The sequence below is a fragment of the Lactuca sativa genome, chromosome 2 (genome assembly GCF_002870075.4).
Source record: "Lactuca sativa cultivar Salinas chromosome 2, Lsat_Salinas_v11, whole genome shotgun sequence".
Classification (NCBI taxonomy): domain Eukaryota; kingdom Viridiplantae; phylum Streptophyta; class Magnoliopsida; order Asterales; family Asteraceae; genus Lactuca; species Lactuca sativa.
In genome coordinates, this window is record NC_056624.2 from 95416770 (window position 1) to 95431609 (window position 14840).

A 14840-nucleotide genomic window follows, 5' to 3' on the forward strand; every position below is an offset into this window, starting at 1 on the left:
ATTCAACATTAAGATACAAATCATGGATTTGGAAAGAGATGTGGATACTTCTTCTTCATCGAGTCTTCGCGCTCTCAAGTGAATTCGGGTCCCCGCTTGGCGTTCCAGCGAACCTTCACTATCGGGATGCGGCTTTGCTTCGTACGTTTGATCTCTCGATCCATGATTTTGATTGGTTCCTCCACGAAGTTCAGGTTTTCGTTGATCTCGATCTCGTCCAGAAGAATTACTGGGGTTTCATCGGATAAGCACTTCTTAAGATTAGAGACGTGGAATACAGGATGGATGTTACTAAGTTCTTGGGGTAATTGGAGTTTATAGGCTACGGGTCCGATCATGGCGAGGATCTCGAAGGGTCCTATGTATCTCGGGTTAAGTTTTCCACGCTTTCCAAAGCGTATCGTGCCTTTCCAGGGCGAGACCTTGAACAGGACACGGTCTCCAACCTGGAACTCCAGAGGTTTCCGTCGTGTATCGGTGTAACTCTTCTGTCGGTATCGTGAGGCTTTCAGTCGTTCTCGGATCTGGATGATTTTCTCTATGGTTTCACGGATGATTTCAGGACCAGTGAGAGCACTGTCGGGGAATTGACTCTTGGCTAGATGCGTGTCCCCAACCTCGGCCCAACACAGAGGGGATCTGCACTTACGACCGTAGAGGGCTTCAAACGGGGTAGCCTTGATGCTGGTGTGGTAACTGTTGCTATACGAGAACTCTACGAAAGGCAAATGTGTGTCCCACAACTTTCCGAAATCAATTACACATGCTCTAAGCATGTCTTCCAGGGTTTGAATAGTTCTCTCACTCTGTCCATCTGTCTGAGGATGATAAGTTGTACTCATATCCAGCTTAGTTCCAAGATCTTTCTGAAGGGACTGCGAAAACGTTGAGGTAAACCTACTATCCCAGTCGGAGATAATGGACACAGGCACACCGTGCAGTCGGACTACCTCTTGGATGTAGATTCGCGTAAGTCTTTCCATCTTGAATGATTCTTTGATCGGAATGAAGTGAGCGGATTTTGTCAAACAATCGACAATTAACCAAATGGTATCGTACCCACTCGGAGATTTGGGTAACTTGGTGATGAAATCCATGGTAATCATCTCCGATTTCCATTCAGGTATCTCGGGCTGCTGGAGCAGACCCGAGGGCTTCTGATACTCAACTTTTACCTTGGTGCAGGTCAGACACTTGCCCACAAAAGTAGCAATCTCGGCTTTCATGTTTGGCCACTAATATCGTCTCTTGAGATCCAGGTACATCTTATCCGAACCTGGGTGAACAAAGTATCTGGTCTTGTGTGCTTCCTCCATGACAACTTCCCTGAATCCTCCAAACTTTGGAGTCCAGATTCGGTCCATGAAACAATAGACTCCGTCAACTCTGATCTCAAGTTTCTTATCTATTCCCTTCAAGGCTTCGCTTGACACATTCTCTGGTTTGAGGGCTTCCAACTGGGCTTCTCGGATTTGCATGGATAAGTGAGAATGGATAGTCATCATCAGTGTCTTCACTTTGCGGCTTGAATTTTCTTTTCGGCTAAGAGCATCTGCCACCACATTAGCCTTGCCATGATGGTAGCGGATTTCACACTCGTAATCGCTGAGCAGCTCTACCCATTGCCGTTTCCTCATGTTTGAGTCCTTCTAATTGAAGATGTGATGCAGGCTCTTATGGTCAGTGAAGATCGTACACTTGGTTCCATAGAGATAATGTCTCCAAATTTTCAGTGCAAAGACTACGGCTCCTAGCTCCAAGTCATGAGTGGTATAATTGACCTCGTGTGCCTTCAGCTGTCTCGAGGCATAAGCAATTACTTTTCCCGTTTGCATAAGCACACAGCCTAAGCCCTGATTAGACGCATCACAATAAACAACGAAGTCTTCCGTCCCTTCGGGCAGGGACAGGACAGGTGCGCTGCACAAGGCTCGCTTTAACGTTTGGAACGCGGTTTCTTGATTTTCACTCCAACAAAAGGGTACACCTTTCTGTGTCAGAGTGGTTAAGGGTTTGGCAATTTTGGAAAAATTCTGGATGAATCTCCGATAATAGCCGGTGAGACCCAAGAATTGACGGGTTTTTGTAGGTGTCCTCGGTGCCGACCAATTCTCTATTGCTTTGATCTTGGAAGGGTCCACGTGTATACCCTCCCCGCTAACCACGTGACCAAGGAAAATTACCTTCTAAATCCATAATTCGCACTTGGAGAATTTCGGGTACAGTTTTTCGGATCTAAGGGTTTCCAACACTGAACTCAAGTGTTGTTTGTGATCTTCTTCGTTTCTGGATTAGACAAGTATGCCATCAATGAACACAATGTCGAACTTGTCCAGAAAAGGGCGACACACCCGGTTCATCAGGTCTATGAACACAGCCGGTGCATTGGTTAAACCGAAGGGCATCACTACGAACTCGTAGTGTCCATACCGAGTCCTGAAAGCTGTTTTGGAAACATCACTCTCATGAACTCGTAGCTGATGGTACCCTGACCTAAGGTCTATCTTTGAGAAGTAGATGGCTCCCTGAAGTTGATCAAAGAGGTCATCGATTCGAGGAAGAGGATATCGGTTTTTGACGGTCAACTTATTCAGCTCATGGTAGTCGATACACATCCGGAAGGATCCATCTTTCTTCTTCACAAACAATACCAGAGCTCCCCAGGGTGAGGAACTCGGTCTGATGAACCCTTTGTTGAGTAGCTCGTTGAGTTGGTTGGATAACTCCTGCATTTCTGCTAGAGCTAAGCGATATGGAGACTTGGCTATGGGGGTAGCTCCAGGGATTAGGTCGATGCGAAACTCAACTTGACGTTTAGGAGGAATTTTCGGGAGCTCTTTGGGAAAGACATCAGGAAAGTTGCAGAATTTGGGGATGCTCTCGAGGTCTTTAACTTCCTGTTTCTCGTTGATTACATGATCTAGGAATGCTTGGCACTCCTTCCGCAGAAGCTTTTGAGCTTTGATGCAGGAAATGATATGAATATTTGAGCTAAGCTTATCGCCATAGATCATGAGAGTCTGAACAGAGGGGAGATTGAGACGGATGGCTTTTTCGTAACAAAGGATATCAGCATGATTGGGACACAACCAATCCATGCCAATGATGACATCAAAGCTCTTTATGGATACTGACATAAGATCAATGGGAAAGGAATGATCGTTCAAGGTAAGGGTACAATCTACGAATATATCGCTAGCATTTTCTTTCTCACCGTTAGCCATCTAGACAATAAATGTTTCGGTTAATGGTTGGGGATTATGTTTAAGAAGGCGTTTGAATGAATGGCTAACAAAACTACGTTCAACACCAGAATCGAAAAGGATACTAGCATAAGAGTTGTCGAGAAGGAACGTACCCGAGACAACAGTGGGGTCGGCGACAGCCTCCTCTCGTCCCATAGCTAGGACTCTTCCAGTATTACCAGCTGATGCCGCCTTGGGGCAATTTCTCTTGAAATGCCCTACTTCGCCACAACCATAGCAGGCCTGACCGACACCTGCTCTGGAAGATTGATTGGTTGATTGGGCTGGTTTTCTGCAGTTTCGAGCAAGGTGGCCCTTCTTGCCACAATTGTTGCAGAGTCTTTCACGACATGTCCTGGGAGTACGATGATGGTAGCTGCACTTGCTGCACCAAGGAAGGGTACCGGTATATCCACTGGTAGGAGTTTGAGCTATGGATCTGACGGCAGAAACAACAGCAGGGGAAGTAGCAGCGTGGACTGCTACCGTTTCCTGTTTCTTAGAGGATCCTTGCGAACTTTGGGCCTTCCGTTTGTTCCAGAATTTCTTTTTTACTTACGCCACTACTTTTAACCGGCTCAGGAGTGGTGGTCTCCTCATCGGGGTTATCTCCGTGATCAATCAGGGTTTGCGCCAGACATTTCACGCTGTTGAAAGTGTCTGGCTTTGCGGCCAAAACATTCCCTTTGGTTGGTTGGGTTAGCCCCCAGATAAATCTTTCAATCTTTTTACTCTCCGGGGTAACCATTCCCGGACAGAGAAGCGCTAGGTCTTCGAATCTAGAGGTGTAAGCGACGATGTCGGAACCCTTCATCTTTAGATTCCATAGTTCATGCTCTAATTTCTGTGTCTCGCCCCGTGGGCAGTCTTCAGCAAGTAGAAGATCCTTCATGGCCTCCCAACCCATAGCATTAGCTACAGGTAGAGTTAAGGATTTGACTCGGCCGTTCCATCAATTCAAGACTTTATCGGTTAAAGTACAGGCGGCGAACTTCACCTTATCAGACTCATAACAGGCACAGTTTTCAAAGATAGATTCAATTTTCTCGAACCATCGGGTTAGGGAAATGACACCTCTAGTGCCATCGAAGGATGTGGGTTTTGCGTTCATAAAGTCTTTATAGGAACACTCCTTCCGGTGTCCCTGGCTACCTTCTTGGTTTTGAGGTTGGGTACCACCTCCTGGACCACCGGAACCACCGGGGTTCATTTGAGACATGGCGGCTGCCACTGCGGTAGTAACAGCTGCCTGGAACATCACAGGATCAAATTGAGGAGGAGGTGGTGGCGGAGGGTTGTTGTTCTTTGAGTTGGGTCTCTTTCTTGGAGGCATCTTGATCTATGAAGATCAGGAAAGAGAGGATGGTAAGTCCTCTGAATTGAATCAAGAGACATGACAGATATGGAATTCTATTAAGCGATAAAGCAGGAATGAGTTATCAAAGCAGATAAACTATCGCTAAAAGAATGATCGAGGAGCAACGTTGGAATGAGGATTTCTATAACGGATTTGGCTCGAGAAATACTACCATAGTATTTCATGATTCGCTGTGATGACAGCTCGTTGTTTGGGTATTGGGTAAGTTTTAGGCATGCTGAACACCGCAGTCACTCCCAAGCACATGTTGGCCATGTCTCGAATGAATATAGTTGATCAGGCTATATTGAACCTAGACACGACTACCTAACTGCCCAGGTTTAACCGTAGCGTACAACACCCATTTACTTATGTTTTGTTCTACTCATAGTTACGGATTTCGACGGTTAGGTATACTTGTATACTTTTTAAAAATACTTATATTTTAAAGTATACTTTTAGTTCAGAGCACTTAGGCCCCTTAGTGTTTATAGTCTTATACCATGTAACGTTTGGTATACCAATCTGTCACACCCTGAAACCCAGGGCGGAAACGTTCCGGGGCGAAGGTGACTTCATGTTAAGTATCACAACCAATGTACATAGTAAGCGAAGTAAACATAACCATTACATGACATAAAAGTATTTACATTTGTTTGAAATTAAAGTGTTACAAGTTATACATATACATCATATACACTTCGACTTCTCCAAAAGATTGCGGGTACCTGCCTAATGTGGACCTGAGAATACAAGCAGTTTGAAAATCAACATAAAGCTGGTGAGTTCATAAGCTGTTTTGTTTTCTGAAAATGAACATGTTTCCTTTAGTTTTCTGAAAAAGTTGTTATCCAAGAAAATCCCATATTTTCTTATAAAGACAGTTTAGTTAGAACATCTGAATTTCTGTTTGGTACAAAAGTAGATAGTTTAATACATAAAACTATAAATTGAAAACCACTGGGAATACCATCCAGTACAATAGTAGGTAGTTTTAATACATAAATTTATAGATTGAAAAACCACTGGGAATACCATCCAATACAACAGTTGGTAGTTTTAATACATAAAACTATAGATCAAAGGAAGATATCAAATCCGTGAATAAACTTATATTTTAATACGTATTGTGAGTCGTATAACCATGCTAATGTGACCCGAGACCTCCTTGACGTTCTTTAGGCGTCGGACGATATCCAAAATTTGTCACCCCAGGCGTGCCCGCCTAACTGTATCTAACAGTTAAGGTGTGGGATTGTTAGTCCCGAATAGATCTATTCACAAATTCCACGCTCTCCCTCCAGGAGAATCTGGTTATACTTCCGGGGAGGATTTTACTGATAACCCAAAGGGTTTAATGAAGACAAACCTCACAAGCTAGTATTAAATTATTCACGGTATACTCGGTCGTTATCGAATATCATAATCGTTTTGAAACATAATAAAGTATAAACGATTGAATACAAAGAAACTATCTGGCATAATACTTTACATTAAACAGAGATAAAGTGAATCAGACATAGTTTATCTATTGACATTGCATGAAATCCGAACTCATAAAATGAGAATTGAAGATCCTAAATTATTCCCATAATAATTTGATTAGTTTGATTGTTTCCTTTACTGTAATTGAAATCCATGTAGTTATATTCGATAAAACATCCCTTATGCTCCGCATAATACATAAGGGGTAAAGATATCTAAAAGTTTGCCAGATATTTATAGAATTACATCAGTTTTAAGTTTCGAAAACATTTATAATTTGCTTGTATTCCCCCCTGAAAACATTGAAAAACACGGAAAAAGGCGTAGGTGTAACACCGTAAATTTCAAAACAATTTTTCGCATTTTATAAAAACATAATTCATTTAATATTCATAAAAACATTAATGTTTGAAACTCAATCCATGCCATATAAAAATCCCAAGACCTCAAAACATAAAAATCCTGTGTGTGTACTGATCAAGCCGGCGGCTTCCCACGGTCATCACTAGTACCTGAAACAAATAACACCAAACACTGTAAGCACAAAGTTTAGTGAGTTCCCCAAAATACCACACATAACACATATTAGCCACTCGAGGCTATAACTCTGTGGGTCTGTGGACCCTACTCTGTGAACCCTCTGGTTTTATCTCTGTGAACCTTCCGGTTCCAACTCTATAAACACGCACATCATAAATCACATAGAAATAATGCAGTACAACACATAACATATAGCATACAAATACTCTGTCACATAACTCTGATTACCTACTCAAGGTAAAGTATAGTGAGAAGAATCACCTCGCGTATCTCGATAACTCGCAAATCCCGGAAATCAATCGCGCTCGATCCCCCGAGCTATAATCCTCCTATAACACAATATATCTCTAATTAACACTTTCACAACTAAGGTTGACTAACCCTATCAAGTCAACACTGGTCAACTCTGGTCAATGGTCAACGGTCAACTTTGACCGGACTCGGCGAGTGCACTAGAGCGACTCGGCGAGTCTATACGTTTTCACTGACTCCCTCGGATCCTCTCTTGATACGTCGAGTACTTCCCTAACACGACGAGTTCCACCTGGCATGAATCGCGGGGCCACCACGACTCAACTCGCCAAGTCTCAAGAACAACTTGGCGAGTTTCGGCTTGACTCAGCCCCCTATTGACTCTCCCTGACTCACTGGGTCATCCCCTAACCCGGTGAGTCTACTCGCTGAACCATTGACGTGAAACCCCAACCCCACTCGCCGAGTCTCAAGAACAACTCGGCGAGTTCATGCCATGCACAAACTCTATTGACCTTCTGAGGTCATATCTGCTTCCCCAACCCATAGATCTGGCCTTCCCAAGCATGAATGCCACGTAAAGTTCGAAACTTGATGCTTGTACAACCCCCACAAGGCATCAAAAGGAGATTTGGTCCCAAAAATGACAACCTAGGTCCAATAACTCCATAATAACCCAAAAAGCTCCAAGGGTTAAGGTCTCTGGACCTCTTTGAGTCCAGATCCAAGGCACAAACTCGAAGAGGGACCATTTGCTTCACATAATCACTCTCCAAAGGGGTTAGAAAACCCTAACTCTAAAGATCAACCCTAAAACTGAAGGAGGTTCAAACTATTACCTCAAAATGAAGCCTCTGGACTTTGGATCTGCTGGAATCTCACCTCCTTCTTGCTCTTGCCACCTTCTTCTTGCTAAACAATGAATACAAAGGCCTAAAAGTGACTTCCTCTCTCCCAAAATGATTTAGCTCTCTTAGGGTTCTCTCAAGGGACTGGTAGCCGCAATGGGAGGCTATAAGTGCCCTTAAATAGGCTCCAAACCCGGGGAATTAGGGTTTCATTAAACAGCGTGGACTCGCCGAGTCCAGACGCGAACCCGTGCCCATAGTCGCGATCATACTCGGCGAGTTTGGGCTCCAACTCGCCGAGTCTCCTCACAAATCACCAAAAATATATGAAAGAATAATACCTGGGAATCCGGGCTGTTACAGTAGGGGTATGAACTCACCAGTCGAGAAACGAGTCGGTTTGGATGCTAAGTATCAGTTCGGGGCTTGATAACACGTGAGGTTCCTATGTAATATGAAATGATACATAATTGTATCTAATTAGACTTTGAACCACTAATTAGATATGAAAATACACTCCAAGACGCGAAATCACTTCAAATCAAGTGTTCAGAGTGACCCGGGTGACATCTACGGACGTATAGAGCATAGATATGGAGTTTGCTCTTCAAGAGTATAACTCATAAGGGAGTTTTCGGCCCTAAGACCATGTCCCCATGAGTTTACGGCCGTAAACTCATGGGTGGTGGGTTCTAGGTTGCTAAATGGCCTTATTTCACTTGGGGAAATTAGCTAGGATCAAATCTAGGGTATAGGGAAGGATTAAACCACCAAAGGGACCATTCAATGGAGTTTACGGCCGTAAACTAGGAGCTTACAATCGTAAGCTCCTATGTACTCTTTCTTTTCTTGTTTTGGTGGCCCTAGATTAATCACATGTGATTCTAAGTCATTTTACAAGCCTTGGATGGAATTTAGGGCATCATTTGACCCATTTATAGGATTTTACGGCCCAGGAACCCATCCTTGGGGGGTTTACGGCTGTGAACTCCTAAGGGTGAGGTTTTTATTAAGTTTAAGGCCCCTAACTCGTTTGTGGTTGCTTCTAGACTTTAATTCCAGGCTTAGGAGGTGTTTAAGGGGCATCTTAACACCTTAAAAGGAGTTTACTGCCCATGAAAGGGTGTTTACGGTCCAAGCATGTTCTTGGGCTGTAAACTCATATTTACCCCCTAAATGTTGAGTTTTTGGTGTTCCTAGTCCATTCCAATAAGTCCTTAAGTCATTTCCAAGCTCCATAAGTGATTTGGGAGGGTTTTTGGGCTCCAAAACCCATTTTATGTGTGTTTACGGCCTAGGACTGTTCTAGGGCCGTAAGCACATGTTGATGGTCCTATTTCATAATTTAAACACGAAATTGAAAGCCAAAGAGGTTATACTGTGAGCTAGGATTGATACCTTGATGATTTGGAGCTTGAATTGGATGATTTTGGACCAAGGATTGAATTGTAGAGAGAGAGTAGTGAGAGAGGGTGCAAAAGCTTCAAAATGGAGTCATTTGAACTTTATATATGGTTCGAGTTTGGGACACGGTGGAATTATACCAGATACTGATGTTAAACGAGACTTTTGGTCGCACCCGATTAGGTTGTCGTAACCCGATATGGTCGAAACTAAAAATTATCCGATTGAATATTGAAAGTGTTTTCTTGAGTTTCTAACGTGTTTGGACACCCATTAAGTCATAATAAACGACTCAAATTTAATGACTTAATTTAAAAACGTAACGGAAACAATTCGAAAACGACGAATTTTATTGACGGAACGGGTTACAATGACGGAAAGAACTTCGGGTTGTCACAAAATACAACAAAATCAAACCACAGGGACGAAAAACGCAACAAAATCAAACCACATGGAAGATCCGAGTGCAAAAAAAAAGTTAGGGACAAAACGTGCAATTTTGACCAAACCACAGGGACGATTTCAGTAATTTACTCTTATGTAAATCAGAATCAGAATTAGAAATTGAAGTAACAAATTCTTCATTCAAAATAGAAACAAAATTTTCTCCATTATCCCCCTCAAAAGTATGATTCTTATTTTCTTCATGAATTTCAATGTTTTCAAATGCATCATAGATTAGTTTTACCAACTCATTTTCTTTGTTGTCTTTAGCTTTCTCTTCGGAAGAGATTGCTTTTTCTGGCTCATCAAAAAGTCTTAAAAAATCTTTATAAAGAGTAATGAGAGGACATGATTTAGAGTTTAATGAAGGAAAAGTCTCGTGAATCTGAACATATGGATTTTGTTGCAAATTCTTAACGAATTTATCATCGAAAGAGAGACATAATAGCTTTCTTCAATTTTCTTCAATTTCTTGTTAAGAACACGAAAAGCTTTAGACGTCAAAGAATATCCTAGAAAAATTTATTCATCAGCTTTAACATCAAACTTGTTGCGATGTTCCTTGGAATTGTAAATAAAGCACCTAGAACCAAAAATATGAAAGAATTTAACGTTAGGTTTCCGATTATTCAAAATTTTATATGAAGTAACTGAATATCTTTTATTGATAAATGAACTATTTTGAGTAAAACATGCAGCTCCAATTGCTTCAGCCCAAAAATATAAAGGAAGATTGACAAAAGATAACATCGTCCTAGCAGTTTCATATAATGAACAATTTCGTCTTTCAACTACACCATTCTTATGTGGAGTATAAGGAGATGAAAAGTCGTGACTTATCCCTTTGTTTATCAAGAATCTTCAAATACATGATTTTTGAATTCCGGTCAATTATCACTTCTAATCTTCCGAACTGGTTTTCACAATTGTAACTCAATTTGCTTCACGAAATTGATCATTCTTTGTGTAGTTTCATCTTTCTGTTTAAGAAAGAAAATCCATGTAAATCGTGAAAAGTCATCAACAGTTACCAAAATATATTTGTTACCTCCAATACTTTCAATTGATGAAGGACCACACAAATCAATATGAATTAATTTGACCGACTCAATAATTTTAGTATTTATGATTGAAGAAAGACTTTTTATGCTTTGTTTTCCCATTTTGCAAGTTGTACACAAATGTTAGTTTTAAATTTGATAAGTGGAAGACCTCTCACATGATCACCGATAACAAGTTTGTTAATGTCTTTGAAATTGAGACGTGATAGCCTCCTGTGCCATAACCAACTATCATTTGAACATGATTTCGTAAGCAAAAAAATTGAAGGTTTTCCTTGAATGGGTTTTAAATTGAGTGGATACATTTCTCCTTTTATTTTTGATTTCAGAATAACTTTCTTTGATTCTCTATGAATGAATTCAAATCCTTCTTCATCAAACGTGACTTCAAGACCAGAACCTACAACAATGTAACGACGTAAATTTCCAAAACAAATTTTCATTTCTTTAAAACATAATTTCATTCAAGACAAAACCATAAAATCCAATGTAACATGGTCATAAAATCCGAAGATCAAACATATCCAAATCCGCCTATGTGTGTACGAGTCAGGCCGACGCCTACCCACGGTCCTCACTAGAACCTGAAACACATTACACATAAACACTATAAGCAAGAAGCTTAGTGAGTTCCCTAATATACCACTTACACACATACGCCTTTCCAGGCCATACTCCACACAACCTTTCGGTCCATGTGTCTCAGGGGACTTCCGTCCCAACCTGGTAAACCTTCCGGTCCTACCCGTGTCGACCTTCCGGTCCATAACTCCCTGACCTTCCGGTCCACATCATAATGCCTTCCGACCCATATCAAGCATAGCATACATATCACATACATAATGCATACAATACATGAAACTCATAGCATACAATGCATATATCTCATAGCATACCAGACCTTCCGGTCACACATAGGTACCCTTCCAGGTACAATATAGTGAGAAGACTCACCTCGGGTAAATGTCATAAATCTCAGACTCTGTGAGATAAAATCTAGCCTCCGCCTAATCATAACAAACACTTCTTATTAATACATTTCCCCAAGGCTATACTTTTTCCTTTCCTATCATTCTCAGAAGGGTAAAAGACCATTTTACCCCTCTCATGGCTCAAATACCAAAAAGTTGACCAAACCCTAAAAGTCAAACTTCTGAGGTACGCGACGCGTACCAGATCAGTACGCTGAGCGTATCCCGAGGCTTCACAGAATCGGGGTACGCGGACCCTTACGCCGCACGTACTGGGATTACGCCCAGCGTAACTCCCAGCTTTTCCTCCTTTTCATTCATGTCTTAATCGGTTAAGACTTGCATCCAAAATCCATATCAGACTTCTCTAATATGACTTAATCCATACAGTTGGTGACTTTAAGCCTTTGCATGGTTGTGGAAGTCACCAACACCCAAAACACTCCATTTCCAACCTCAAAAGCTCCATATCTCATGCATGAACAACCTTTAACAACCAAGACTGGATTTTTATCACATAACCACACTAAATGAGCTAGTATGGGATGGATCTCGGCTTCTATGAGGTCAACCACTCAAAAAGCTATGAACTTGGGGACCAAAAATGTCACACCCCAAAACCAAGAACGGCGGAAACGTTCCGGGGCAGAGGACGTCATGTAATGTATCACAACAATGTAAAGTAGTAAACAAGCAACAACATCATCCATTGCATTAATAGTATAATTTTAATTACAAGCGTGTTCTTTCATAATATACAACAATAAAATGAATAATCAGAATTTAAGACGAGTCTGGACTGCTCCGTCTTCACAAAACCTGGTCGTCGTACCTGTCTATTTGTGACTTGAGAATACAAGTTATTTTGAAAGCGAGTATCAGCCAAAAAGCTGGTGAATTCATAAGTATTAATGTGTCTTTGATTTGTAAAACTTGTAATGAAAGTCTTGACATTATTTTGAAAGAAAGTTCGTATAAGTGTGGAAATGTTTGTAAGTAATGGAATGCGTTTGAAAAACCCTAGAAATCCCTATGATTCCTATTAGTATAGATGAAATCTTCTACCAAGACCTAACTGTTTTGAAAGTATCCTTCTATCAAGACCCGACTCTTTTGAAAGTACCCTTCTACCAAGACCTAACTGTACGACTATTATTATTAATATAAGAAATTGTAACCTTTGGAACTAGGATACACAAATATGATTCACCTCATCGGTTATGTGAATGACTCACAAGGTATAGGTAATAATAATATAAATAACTTAAGTATTATCCTTTTGTACTAGGATAACTAACAGTGTTAACTGAAGACATCCATAGATGTACATTTACCTCTGTAGCTAACAGATGGGTGTAGGAATAGTTAGTCCCTTAAAGTATGCCTATAATGGTATCAACCGTAGACATCCGTAGATGTGCATTTACCTCTGTAGCTAACAACGGTGATAAGAATGGTTAGTCCCACAAAGTATCCTTTGGTACTAGGATATTAAGTCCAATCTATCTCGTCGATTATGTGATTGTATCACAAAATAAAGATAAGAAGGAGAATTGTATAACAGTATCTATACATATAATATGTAATAGTAACTCATCATATATAATCTATGTAAAAGTATCCATGTAAGAGTATCTATTTAAACGTACTCATGTAAGCGTATCTATGTAAACGTACTCATGTAAACGTATCTATGTAAACGTACTCATGTAACATGTAATGTACTAGTATAGAATCATGAATGAACTGACTCTTGTGTGATTCCTTGTACTTGGAATGGTAAGTAGTATCTCCTAACTATACCTATAATAGTTACTTACCATGTACGTGTATAACCTGAAGTATGCCTTTGCTACCTAAAGGTACTAAACTGACTGAGGAAAACTTTTATGTCTACATATGTATATATAATATATAGCTAATATTTAGACGACATTCGGACGTATAATCGATACCCCATAGCCACATCCCAACGAGGAAAAGGAAATAGAGTGAGTTAACCTTCCTAAGTCCTTTAAACATTACTTATATAACTATACATATATGTGCATGCATTTGACAATATAAAAGCATATAAGGAGTTTTATAAAACTTTTGAAAAAGATTAATACCTAAGAAAAGATCGACTTGATGTCAGTTAAACAGTTAACGTATAGTAAAGCCATTTGCATGTTAATTATTAATCACATGTGATTGATATAATAACTAAACATGATTCAACTTGTATCCCCCCCATAAAGCATTTATAAACATTTAAAAACATTTAAAAGGTTAATTCAAGGGGTACGAACTCACCTACAGTGAGCGGATCGGAAGGAAGTGTCGGACAAGTGCTTGGTGTCAAGTGAAGACTTAGGTGCTGTTTGTTTTTTCGAAGTGAAAATTCATGAAGTCTGCGGACCACCTCTGCAATCCTCTGTAGCAGAAGAGGTGGAACAAACGGCTGCAGCCTATAATAAGAAGCATGTTTGTTTTTTAACATCTGCAGTAAACTGAAATTTAAATAAAATAATTTTATAAACTGAAAATAGTTCTCGACACCGAAATTTAATAATTATAGTTTTAAAACATTGAAATAATAGTAAAAAGAACATGTAAAAAAACAAAAATATAAAACTTTAAAAAAAAACATAAAAAATGGTAAAAGAATCTAATAGTTTTATTCTAGAAAAAAGACTAATTTTAAAAAACATTAAAAAAGAAAATAATAAAAAAATTAAGAAAGTATTGCAAACATTGTCTACAAAGTTCGTAAAAAATTACACACGTTAAAAAAGATGCAACTGAAATTGAAAATATTATAAATAAAACGGTAAAAAAAATTAAAAAAAATCATGTTAAAAAATCATGGATATTATAAAAATAAATTTTGTCACATCAGTAAATAAAAATTTAAGATAATGAAAGTTTAAAAAAAAAATTTAAAAAGTTATACAAAAGTTCTTAAAAAAACACTTAGAAAAAATGAAAGCTGAAGAGGTTAGAAGAGGCAAGTCAAGTGTTGCGCCACGCAGCACACGCGTAGAGGTTTTGTAGTCTGAAGTCTTCCAAAAAACAAACTGCTGCGAGAAGGAAAGTGTTGCGCGTGTGCTGCGCCGCGCAACAATAAGTGATTTGAAGATGTTTTTATAGAAAAACAAACAGCACCTTAGACACACACAATGATCCTAATTATATATGAAGACATATGTATATAAACAATTAGTGATTATAACACTAATTAAACATGTATA